This window comes from Schistocerca serialis, chromosome 3 (assembly GCF_023864345.2).
Source record: "Schistocerca serialis cubense isolate TAMUIC-IGC-003099 chromosome 3, iqSchSeri2.2, whole genome shotgun sequence".
In the NCBI taxonomy this organism is placed as follows: domain Eukaryota; kingdom Metazoa; phylum Arthropoda; class Insecta; order Orthoptera; family Acrididae; genus Schistocerca; species Schistocerca serialis.
This window is the reverse complement of record NC_064640.1, coordinates 735,910,883-735,924,499: the sequence shown is the minus strand read 5'-3', so window position 1 is coordinate 735,924,499 and position 13,617 is coordinate 735,910,883. Positions and strand designations below refer to the sequence as shown.

At 36.5% G+C, this 13,617-nt stretch overlaps 1 long non-coding RNA gene across 1 annotated transcript in view; it reads right to left on the bottom strand.

The window, feature by feature from the left end:
* Positions 1-13,617, bottom strand: part of LOC126469569 (uncharacterized) — a 307,523-nt gene that overhangs the window by 50,205 nt on the left and 243,701 nt on the right. The gene's annotated exons all lie outside the window — the stretch shown is intronic.

Genomic DNA, 13,617 nt, shown 5'->3' with positions numbered 1-13,617 from the left:
CAACTGAACAAGAGATAAGAAAAGTAATAGAGAAACTGAAAAATAAAGCATCCACAGACATAAATGACCTGTCAAAAAAAAAAAAATTGAAGCTAACCATTTGGAAAATTGCTAAACCCCTCTGCCACTCAGTAAATTCATGTCTCAAAACAGCAATCTTCCCAGATAGAATGAAGATCGCCAGAGCACTATCACTATTCAAAAAATTATGATCACATGTGCCCAAATAATTAGAGACCAGTTAGCCTCCTTCCCACTTATCGAAGATCATAGAAAGAATAATATTTGTTAGGTTAATGGCATCTTTTGATAAAAACTCTATCATAAATGGTAGACAGTTTGGGTTCCAGAAGGGAAAATCTACAGTGTCAGCTGCATTTCAACTTATTAATATAATCTCTGCAGGCCTAGATCAAGGTCAAATCCCAGTTGGTGTTTTTCTAAAGCTTTTGATCTTGTCAGTCACCACATATTAATAATGAAGCTACAGCACTATGGAATTAGAGGAAGTGCTCTTGATATCATAAAGTCATTCTGCAGAACAGAAAACAAGCAGTGGAAGTGTCAATCAAGGGAAACAGCTATCAGAACTACAAGATATAAAACATGGGGTGCCATGCCACAAGGTACTATACTTGGACCCCTCCTTTTCTTTATATATGTAAATGATTTACCTTGTAACATAGACAGTGAATTGATACTATTTGCAGATGACACAACAAGAATAACTGTGAGACCGAGCTTACAGGAGGCCATAAGTGAAAGTAATCAAACAGTTGAAATAATCACCCACTGGCTTGAGGTGAATAGGTTAATTCTCAATTATGAGAAAACTAATGCAATCCTATTTAGGAACAACAAAAGAAAAACAAGTTAACCATCAAATTTGCAAGAGCTAGATGTAAGAGTAGTTGAAAGAGCTAAATTTCTAGGGATCACTGAGGACAGTTGGTTAAGATGTAAAGATCATATTTCCAATATAAGCAATAAAATTAGCAGTGCTGTTATTGCTCTGAGATAAATTAAGCCACTAATAACTGAAGATGATGTGTGCATGGTGTATTTTTCATACTTCAATGTTATAATGAGCTATGGTATAGAAATCTGGGGCCACTCAACTCAGCCAATTAAAATATTCAAATTACAAAAGAGAGCAATTAGAATAATGGGAAACAAAAGATCAAGAGATAGTTGCAAGCTTCTTTTCCAAAAATATAAGATTCGTACATTCTACAGCTTGTATATATATAAAATTCTGCTCCTTGCTTGGGATCATAATGATAAATTCAACAAAAATGAAGATGTACACCACCACCACACCACCAACACCAAGAAATTAAGAATTCCACAGCAGAACACAACTCAATATGAGAGAAGCAGTGGTTACAGGGTAGTAAAGTTGTACAACTCTTTATCACCACACATCACTAATGACAAATCAAAGGAGAAGTTTAAACAGTCAATCAAACAACTGCTATTAGAAACCCCTTGATATTCAATCAGAGAAATTCTTTCAAATGAAAATAACTGAAGCAAACAAACATAGTACACGAAAAGAAAAATGTACACAGGTACAGAGAAAAAGAAAAAGTAAAGTGTATTAACTTCTTAACAGCATTGTTTTATCCAAAGATTTTGTTTTTCTACAGTATTATTGCTGTTAAATTTTTTTTATGAATGTAAACAAAACAGGATATAGAATATGTATGTGCTATGTGACTGTATTATACCGTATATATAAGATGATGGACCCATAGCATAAAATAATTGAAATTCAATGTTCTGTAATTTAGGTACATAGATTATGTATGTCTCATAAAATCTGTTCAGTTTATAGTATCTAAAATTTTGTAATGATGTTTTTAATTTCCAGAAATGTTGTGGCTAAAATTTATTACTTATCTTAGCAAAACTACAGTTAGAATCAGTAAAAGTAATGTATTTTATTGGAAAACTGACAAATCAAATATGTACTTGGACTTACTCCATAAATGTACACCATAAGCTGTTAAATAAATAAATAAGTTTCTTTTTGTATGAATGGTATTGGTTACAAAATGCAGCATTGTTATTGTTGTTTTTGATACTGCTAAGATGGTTGATGATTACAGCCTTCAATATCCCATTAGTTACCCAGTTATTTTTATTTTGTGTTTTAATAGCTCTTAGTACTTCTTCAAAACTGAAATTCAAAACTGAATTTAAATATTGAAATGAACTTCGAAAATAGCCCATTCATGCTAATCTCCATGTACAAGTGTTTCCAAGTTTAAATGTTCATCTTTCTGACAGATCTGACTCTTTTTGGCATAAAGAATACCATTATGTATGTGAGTATTTTAGTTTTGTTTTTTACACCTATGTTAAATTTTAAGATCTGATGCAAGTGATTTGAAAGTTCAGAGTTATCTACAATGACATCACATCTTAATTTCTCTATATCATTTACTTTATGTTCAATGATTGATGCAGAATGCTTGGTTATGCCTGTGACAGTGTCAATCAGTGGTCATAGTCCATAGCTGTACGTAATATTAACTTCACCAAGAAGTTTAGTCCTATTTATGATGAAAGTGCAAACAAGAGTGAGACAATCATCTTTCCAAATAATGATAAATGTTTACTGTATTTGTAAGTAACTTAGATGCCCCAAAAAAATTATGCAATCCCATAAATATCCAAATTACTGACATTAGGTCACAGAAATATTTTTGGGAATCATATAGAAAAATCCAAGGTAATATCAGTGTTCTATGGTTCCCTAATTTAATAGAAAACATATAAAACTTCAAAAATATTTCGTGCTCTCTTTTAGGTTTCACAGAGGTTTCAGATAGAATTTACCCTTCTCATGCTTCTTTATTGGAATATTCAATCATTGGTTGTGATGGTGTGTCCAAATAGGTGGAAAAGTCTCTTAGATCAACTGCTGCTGCCAATGTCAACGGAGCATCTACCACAGCTTTTAGTCCCAAAACCAGTAAGTAAGAATTAGCTTCTGACCAGTTGGTAATAATTACAAACTGCCACAATTTCTACTTTAGCACAAGACAATGTCATTGAGCAACTAAGGCTACATAATGATTTTTGTAACTTTCAAGTCTTACTTGTCACACATTTCAGATCATGAACTCCAGCAGCATTGTAATAGTTACAAACATAATTTGTTTTGCAAATTAACATTAATTGTATGACCTTTCTCATATCTGCTACTGTCAGCTGGCACCACACAAGGAACAGTTCACTGTGATGAGTACAAAATACATGTCCAAGGATGGGTGAAATGTAGTGAAAGACTGATAGAACCATCCCTTTCCTGGAGGATTTTTCCTGGCTGATGTATAACACAATGATATTGTCTTTCTTTCTCACTTGAATTACAATATCTCTTGCAGTGCCCTGAGCCACCATTGGTTGGCACTCATTGTAGTTTCTGGTGCCTCTTAGTTGATACATCTGTGACAAAATTCACAAACGCACTAGATGTACAATACGTGATCAAAAGTATCTGGACATTCCCAAAAAGGTACGTTATTGATATTAGGTGCATTTTGCTGCCACCTACTGCTAAGTACTCCGTATCAGCGACCTCAGTAGACATTAGGCATTGTGAGAGACCAATGCACTTCAAACGTGTTCAGGTCTTTGGATGTCACTTCTGTCATATGTCTGTACAAGAGATTTCCACACTCCTAAACATCCCTAGTTCCACTGTTCCCAATGTAATCGTAAAGTGAAAACATGAAGGGACACGTACAGCACAAAAGCATACAGGCCAACCTTGTCCGTTGAGTCATAGAGACGGCTGATGGTTGAAGAGGGGCGTAATTGTAATAGGCAGTTATCTATCCAGACCATCACACAGGAATTCCAAACTGCATCATGATCCACTGCAAGTACTATGACAGTTAGGCATGAAGTGAGAAAACTTGGATTTCATTGTCAAGCAGCTGCTCATAAGCCACACTTTGCACCGGTACAAAACAAAACAACACCACACTTGGCGTAAGGACGATTGAACAGTGGAAAAACATTGTGTGGAGTGATGAATCACAGTACACAATGTGGTGATCTTATGGCAGGGTGTGGGTATGGCGTACACCCTGTGAACGTCATCCGCCAGTGCATGTAGTGCCAACAGTAAAATTTGGAGGCGGTGCTGTTATGGTGTGGCCATGTTTTTCATGGAGGGGGCTTGCACCCCTTGTTGTTTTGCATGGCACTATCACAGCACATGTCAACACAGATGTTTTAAGCACCTTCTAGCTTCCCATTGTTGAAGAGCAATTTGGGGAGGGTAACTGCATCTTTCAACACAATTGAGCACCTGTTCATAATGCAAGGCCTGTTGTGGAGTGGTTACATGACAATAACATCCTTGTAATGGGCTGGCCAGCACAGAGTCCTGACCTGAATTCTATAGAACAGCTTTGAGATGTTTTGGAAAGCCGACTTTGTGCCGGCCTCACTGACCAACATTGATACCCTTCCTTAGTGCAACATTCTGTGAAGAATTGGCTGGCATTCCCCAAGAAACTTTCCAGCACCTGATTGAACGTATGTCTGTGAGAGTGCATCTGTCATCAAAGATAGGGGTCAGCTAACACCATATTGAATTTCACCATTACCAACAGAGGGTGCCACGAACATGTAAGTCATTTTCAGTCAGGTGTCCGGATGCTTCTGGTCACATAGTGTACATGGAGGTAATGTATCTAGCGGCATCATTGCATACAGAGGTCATCAGAAATCTTTGTCTCATAAACATAACTCTGAAGGAGACACTTAACTCTCTGACAGAGGCAGGAGTCCATTGAAGAAGATTGCTACCATTCATAAAAGTCAGTTATCATGAAAGAAACTGTTGAACTTAGAAAACATTCAGAGAAAATAGTGTCAATGAAAGCTATACTAGGGCAACAGTATCAGTAAAATGATTATTGTATTACTTTTGTGTCGGAGATTTCTTATACAGTGTGAATGCAAGGAAGAGTCTTCAATGGGATAAGAAGCACAAACCATGCAGTACCTACCACGGAAACACAGTATGCTATTAAACATGATTCTCTTCACAGTTCTGCCTGCAGCAGAATGTGCTTGATTTTGAAGAACGTCATCAAGACCAAACTAGCAGAGGTTTTGCAATGGCTTGAGGAATCGTATCATTTGACATGTTATGGCAAACAAACACACAGTCTAATGATGAAATACAAGATTAATAATTATCCTCAGTATTTGCAACATGCAGTCTTTCATAGTTAATGAGAGATTAATCTGTGAAACAGAACATGCTGCAAGCAGAGTCCACAAGCTCCGACTATGTGGAAACCTGTATCATCCTTAACAAAAATGAAAAACTATTATGAAATATCAGGTGTAGACCATAAGACAATCAGTTGTAGACCAAAAGACAGACAGTGAAACGAATTTGGGAGCGTGCAAAAATTTTTCCAAGATAGTGCAAGATTCAAAACTGCTAGTTTCAACATAATTGATTAAGTGATTGTGAAAATTATGCCCCATGAACTAAATTTGACAAAAAGTACACAAAACTTGCTGTACCTTGAAAGATGGACATTTGGATATTTATTTCCTTAGTATTTTGAAGGCAGATTATTTTTGTACCTAAACAATAAATATATTCAAAAATATCTACTTATATTACTAAGATGAATATATATGTGATATTATGATTCAACTACTATATCTGAAATTACATTCTCATATCATTAAATGTAGAACATCCAACACATTATGAACTAAAACTAGAAAATATTCACAAAAATGATTTATTTTAACTTGCATAATGTTAGGTGGAATTGGAAAATTAAAAATCTGAAATAAGAAAAAAGTCAGAATGAGAGAGAAAATCCTGTTGGATGACAACAGAAATGTCACATTAATATCCATAAAAGTGGAGGAACAGGAAATAAACTTTTACAAAAGTTTATTCTAATCTGTTATTGCTTGTAAGACTTTGTCTATTTACGAGACTTCACATCTGTTCACATTAATGGACTTACTGCATTATTTTCATAATTCCTATTTTTTAGTGTTGGATGGAATAACTGAATTTGAAGAAAATGTGTTTTCAATCTGTATTTTTTTATTAAAATTGTAGCCTAGGGCGAGCCAGTATATGACTAGATGAATGTGGGAAACCTCCAAAAACAATTGTCAAATTGGCAGGTAGAATCAACTTTTAGCAACATAGGACAGCGCCAAGGTAATCCTTATCCCTCCTGTTTGTCACATTATTGTGAAGGATGCTAACTGGAATTTATAATTCATAGCTGCATATGAGGCTGTATTTCACCAACAGACAAAAGGTCCCAATCCTGGAGAGCATATTTTGATGACCTTGGAATTTCACAATTTTCTCAACTAAAATTTTGTGGATGAAGTATCAATTTAAGCATACACAAGTTAGCGTAACTGTGTTCTTCTTACTGTACTATGATAGGTCTGTTTGTAAAACTGAATGGAGAAGCAGTAGACCATCATGGGTTTTATTTTCCAATAGATACATGGTAAACTACTATCGTGCACCAGATGACTAGATGGAGGGGTGTCATTACAGGAAATGCGAGTAGATGACAGGCACATATACTGCTGCCAAGCTTATGTGGTGAGAACTGGAGAGAGAATCCATGCACCATGGTGTTAGACTAGCTCCTTTCTGCAACTCAGTGAGTGCTGAATGAGGAAATGACAGAAGAAGACTGAAGACATTATCCTGGCAAATTACAGCTACCTCAAAGAAGTGGTATGCTTATCTGTAAAAAGAGTGACAAATGAGAAAACCCAAAAAACGTAGTGATTATGTACCTGTTGTTGTGGTTGGCATTGTTAAATCTGCAGTTTGGGGGTGTTGCAGGCAATGACTGCTATAAATCCGGTATGAATAAAAAATTGGTACCTATTTCCAGGAGGGTGCATGCCTATGGACATGGATAACAAAATTTTCTGTTAAGTAAGATAGAGGGAACTTGTGGATTATGGTGAAACATCACTAAAGTATGTAATGGATAAAGATTGAAAAACAACACAGATTATAAGTCCTCTTGAAACCTTGGTGTGACACAGGAACAGGTTTTATCTTACATGTTTCAGCTTGTATATTGGCGTTTGCCAGTAAGAAGAGTTGTCCCAGTTACTTGGTATGGCCACTGGAGTGGATAATGCTGCTGTCACATCCTCTGTGTTCCCAAAACCTAAACTCAACTATTAGGCACAGATTTCCTATCCTACAGTGGCTTACTGTTGTACTTCAATAGGTGATAATGCCACAGAACATGTGAGGCTGTCAGATGATTTGTGTTGTGTTCCTTACATATGAATTTCATAAAAACAATGTTTTTTCAAAAGTCTGCAACTGTGTCAGTATGAATTTAAACAACAAAATATAGTGTGACTTATTGGTACATTTTTTCAAGTGCTGTAAATTACCAAAACACATGAAAATGCGAAGAAATTCCTGATCTACATGATGATATGCATGATAAAATGTAGCTAGAGCACTGTTCTATTGTTTGAATCTCTTTGAGCGTTGGTGACTGTATTATTATCAGCCATCCATAAGGCTTGTTGGCTTTGGTAAATTAGGTACTGAGGATTGGCTACTCACAAAGGGAATAGTGTAGTGGGCTTCATGTGTCTGTGATGAGTGACATGAATATCAGCTTCAACATACTGGTATTAAAACCTCATTTCTGTTTTTTTCGATCCCTTGGTCCAATGATCATGTTTTCTCTCTTATTTTTCCTCTGAATTAAGCAATCTCTGGAAGAATCCAGAGCTACCATATGTCTATGTATTTTGTGCTGATGTGTTGATCAACAGTCACCTAAAACTTTACACAAATGTTGCTAGTAGTTTGTGATGTTGTGTTGATGTACAGTCACTGAAGACTTTATAGCCCTCAATAAGTTGAAATCACCTTTGAAAACAGTCAAAAACCTACAAGGAGCACCTGTATATACCACACACATCATTCTACCCTTTCTAATTGTTTGAAAAGCTTTATTAAACTTTATCAGCTTTGTAAGCTTTCACATCCTCCTTAAGAAGATATATACTTAGCGTAATAATCCAAAGAAACAATTTGTTTCTGTTTCCTGCTGTTATGATACTGTTTCTTCATCTATACTAAAATTTAAGCTCCAAATCACTCATCTTGCTGCATCTTAACATTTTGGTTAGTAGCTTGTGATAGATCCAATACACTGAAATAGTTTGATGTGTTATTTCTATGATTTCAATGCTAATTTCATTTGAAATACAGCAGTGCTTAAAATTGTAACATGTTATCAGCACTTGTACACATAAAAAATAACTGTAAAGGGTAAACACTGACAGCCAACTTTGCAAGTGAAGCCACCATAGTTATTTCTTTTTAATGATTTTCTTTTAGTTATGTCATGCTGTAATTCGTTTAGGGCATCAAACAACTTGTCAATATGATGCACTTAAACAGACAAATGGAAATATGTGGGAAATAATATCAAAGGAATAGTATTTACTACTTGACACTGAAGTCAGCGCAGCACTGGCAGCATGTTCATATCCTTTAAATTTCTATTGAATGTAGCAGTACTGAAAGAATGTGGTGATGTTCTAGGCTGCTTCTTACTTTTTTTGCCAGACGACGTACATTTGAAAAATCTCTCATGAGCATTGAACCCATGTTTTGGACACAGGCATAGCCAATACAATAGATATCAGTAACACACATTTTAGCTGTCAATTTAACTGGTATCTAACAGACTAACAGAATGTCAGCTGTAAGTAATCCACGTGTCCAGCACATAGTGCCTTATCAGCGTAAGATAAGATTATTCTGACTCTACAATATTCATGTGTGAGAGATGTAGTGAACTGTAAGTGGACATTTTGTATTTGTGTTTGTATTGTTCACAATGAGGACTGATGCAAACAAGATATTATGAGGTTTTATACCAATTTAATTACCATCTTTATCATGTGAAGTACTTGAAGAGGAAAGAGACAATGCAAACACTATTTTGGTTTCATCAAGAAACTTGAAAATGTCACTATCACTGAAATCACAGAGAATGAAGAACTGGTGCAAATGCCTTCCAAGGCCATTACTGATGTTGAATCAATTTATAACACTTTTAGTGATGATTGCAGCAAAAAATAAAGAGTGGTCATTTAAAAGAATTATGCATCACTTCAGAAAAGTCAAGGATGGCGACTATCTGTCTCATTATCAGAGATAATAGGAACAACAGAGAAAAACGTGAAAAACTGTAGTTCAAATCACGTGTACTTTCCAAGAGGCAAGGGCCAATTCCACGACTGTGCATGATGTTGATATAAGGCTGTTGGCATACACAAAAGCTAGAGTGATTGGATTGACACATTCCAAAGCTTAACCTAACTGAGTGTGGAATTTTGAGGCAGTTCACAAGATTCTGTGCCACAGATTTATGCAGTATATAAACTGCAAACATGTTCAGGTACAAGAAGAGATGGAGAATTCTGTAATTGCCATTGGTATTAAATTCACGGATGTGTTATTGTTGTACAGTCAATACCATTACTGAGGACTCCAAAGTTGGCAGATCAAGTGCAGTTGCCATTCACCAGCAGTCACCACTGCAGTGATTGCTGTCCAGCCCCAAGCACCAACCGGCTCGTATCCCCTGCGGAGCCACTTAGCAGCACAGTGATGTACATTGGTATTCAGTGTTTACTTCATCTCAGAGATGTCAACTGATGGCTGGGGCAGTTATTTTTATGAAACTCTTGACTTCAGTCAGCACAACTGAACTATTGTACAGAGATTTACAATTGTACATGTCAACACCATCCGTAAAGAAAGGACTGCACCCCACACCAGTCTTTAATTTATAAACTGACTACTCTCAATATAACTACTTTCAAATGTTCAAATGTGTGTGAATTTGTAAGGGACCAAACTGCTTAGATCATTGGGCTCTAGACTTACACACTACTTAAATTAACTTATGCTACGAACAACACACACTCATGGCCAAGGGAGGACTCGAACCTCCAGCAGGAGGGGCCACGCAGTCAATGAAATGACGCCTCTGACTGCACGGCCCCTCCGCATGGCATAACTGCTTTAAATGATGTTTGTTATTCATTCTCTGTTTGAGTTATGCTTCAATTCCTGTGCACCTTCCTGAACAGAATTGTAATTTCTATGCATGTCTACCACTAAGAAACAAATTGTTCAATGCTGACACTAAGAGCTACAACATCTGGCGACAAGGAAAAATAAGGTTTAGAAAGTGCTGCTGAAATTTTGGAAAATTTGTGTCTGTTTGAGATCTGGCTGTTGCCCACCAGTATTTAGGTGTACTAACGTGTTCTTTCTACAGAGTTCTGGCTGAAGACTGCTTCCGGTATATATACTGTATTTTATTGTTGTTCAGTACTCTTATTTTACTTGTGCTTGGAATTAGTCATTGCTTGCACCTTTACACCTAAATTTTTGTATGCCATTCTATTCCAGAAATGTCACTTAAACATGTCGCTCCATCTCAGGCACTACAGATCCAGCAACTTAGAAATAGTATGAATAGACTTTTGGAGTTTCAATCAAACATAACAGCATGGCGTCCTGCTACTAAGGCCACACTGCAGAAATCTAAATCTGCCTGTGGATCTAAGTTCTGAGAATTTTATGTACAGCAGGAAGACTTGATGGGTATTTTTTACAGCTGCAGGCACACTTTTCAGTCTATCACATACAATGTACAAAGTAGTTTTCTCCTTTTCTTTCAACAGTTGGTGTTGACACTCACCAGCATTGTTGTAAACTGTTTCCTGCACCTTGCACTGAGAATGTTGCTTATGACAATTTAGTAACTGCTTTAGAGAAGCATTTTGATGAATAGATTTGTGTAGCAGCTGCAAAGTATAAATTTTTTTACACTGCTAAGGAAGCAAGAGCAAAGTAACAAACAATAGGTTGTATATTTCATTCTTAACCAGCCAGTGCAAATTTAAATGTGAATGTGGTTAATATTATATTGACGAGATGTGGCATGATGCCATTACCCAAAATGTGGCAGACAATTCTCTTAGAGCTCAAATTATCATATTCAAATATCCTACTCTCAAGCGGGTTGCTGATTTGTTGGATCACCAAGACATATTTGGTAGACTGACGTTCAAGCTAGTGGCAGTAGTAAACAGTGTATGCATGCAGGTTATGCACCATGGCCCAGTGAGGAATGTTCAAGACCAGCCTGGCCCGTGCTACGTAGTGGAAGTAGTAAACACCTGCCTCACACTAAGCAAGCAGTAAACAAAGTAAAGTCATGTCCATAATGTCTCAAAGTACATAAATGGCTAGCTTGTCCTTGTAGAAAGGTGCAATGTTTTAAATGTGGCAAACATGGAAACATTCAATCATTTTGCGTGCAAAACAATTTCAGAACAAGTCAAATGTTTGTTCATTAAAAAAGAAAGGTAAGAGTGTGAATGTGATTGTGTCAAAGCCAGTTCCTGAGGCAAACATTGTTAAGTCTGTCAGTTCCAAGTCTGTAGCGAAGTCAGTCACAAAGTCATAGAATTGGTCCTCAATGCAGAGAAAAGCTAAGTTATTCATGCCTTTGAACATTTCTCAGCAAATTTTGTATCTGCAACTAGACACAGTAATATCAGTCACTGTGTTAAACAGGCTTACATATGAACATTTACATTAGCCAAAACTTTCAGAGTCACAAATGGTACTGTCCATTAACAATGGAGGTGACATTCTGATTCTTGGCATGTCTAGTTTACATGTCACTTTTAAGAAATAACTAAAACAATGTCATTTGTGCTGCTATACACAAAAGACAGCATCGAAATATTTTTGGCATTGGCACTTTTGACTTGTCTGGCTTACATATTTAGGAAAATTCTTCATCTGTCAACACATTTGTACCTAATGACATTTTATCTCAACTGTGCAAAGAATTTCAGGATGTCTTTCAAGACTCTTTAGGTAAGGCCAACGATTTTGAAGCTCTTATTACTCTGAAAGCAAATGCACAATCAATAATCTCCCAGGCATAGCCAGTTCCATATGCCATAGATAGAGAGATGAAAAATGAAGTGTATTTGGCTGTCGAGATGGCAGTGAATGAGGCTGTCAATGACTACCAAAACCCAAAGAAACTCAAGTTATATGAAGACCATCAACAACACCAGTGTTAGTGTTCACACACCCATGGATAACCAAAGAACTGAAAGCAGAAATACTGAACTGAATGTTCAAATGACTAAGGAATTTACAACTGAATTAGATCTCATTTTCACTATAATATATCACATATCCCTTAACTTTAAACTAGGCCTATGACTAAAAAAGAGCACAGTTCACACCTGCGTACATGAATGATAACAGAAGCAATCCAGAAAACTACCATTCAGTCTCACTGACGGCCATCTATTGTGGAATCCTTCATCATATCCTGAGCTCGATCATTACAAGTTACCTGAAACAAAATGACCTCCTCCATCTCAACCAGCATGGATTCCAACAACATTGTGCATGCAAAACCCACCTGAGCATTTTTCATGTGACATCCTAAAAGTCATGAATCAAGGAAATCAGATGAATGCAGTATTTACAGACTTCAGAAAAGCATTAGACTCAGTACCGCACCAAGGTTGACTAATTATGAATATACTGAGTATCAAACAAAATTATTGACACAGTTGAAGATATCTTGGTAGACAGGAAATAGTATGTTATCTTGGATGAATGGTCTTCAACAGAGGTCCTAGTACTTCAGATGGGCCCATGCTAGAAACAGAACCTCAGACGTACCCCGAGTGGTACAGTTATCTGTGTGAAGTATTCTTTGAAAAAAGCTACAAGAACATTAGTCAAACCTTAATAAAATTTCGAGATGGTGCAAAGATTAGCAACTTGCTTTAAATGTACAGAAATGTAAAGTCATGCTCTTCACAAAATGAAACAAAGTCATAATTCTCTGTGGTTACAATATCAGAGAATTGCACTTAATATCAATTGACTCATACAAATACCTAGGCGTGACTATTGGTAGGGTTACAAAATTAGTTAACAGTAAATATGGCTTTTGTGGGACGAACAAATGACAAGGATGGTAGGGTTATGAAATTAGTTAACAGTAAATATGAATTCGGTGCAATGAACAAATTACAAGGAAGCACCACAGAAAACAATATCACCATCTAATACAAGTGCAGAAGAAGAGATACCAGGTTGGACAGAAGATAAAAACAGCAGATCACAATGAACCACCAGGCACAGGACAGCACCCGAACAACACATGAATGATTTTTTTATGGTCCAATTCACTGCAGAAGGATACAACCAAGGAGAACTGCAGGACTCCCAGGAGATGAAAATCAAGACAAATGAAAAGAAGACCAGCGTCTACTCTTCAAAGAATTAACCTAGCAAGAAATGTACCTCTCATAGAATTGAATGATTTGGTAACTCTCCCATATCACAATTTACACGGCCTAACCAGTAACTTATATGAGCTACAGGTACTTTTGAATGATAACCTAAAGGAGATTTCAGTCTTGTGTGTAACTGAACACTGGCTGCAAGAAATACAAAAGTGTGCAGCTGGAATTACA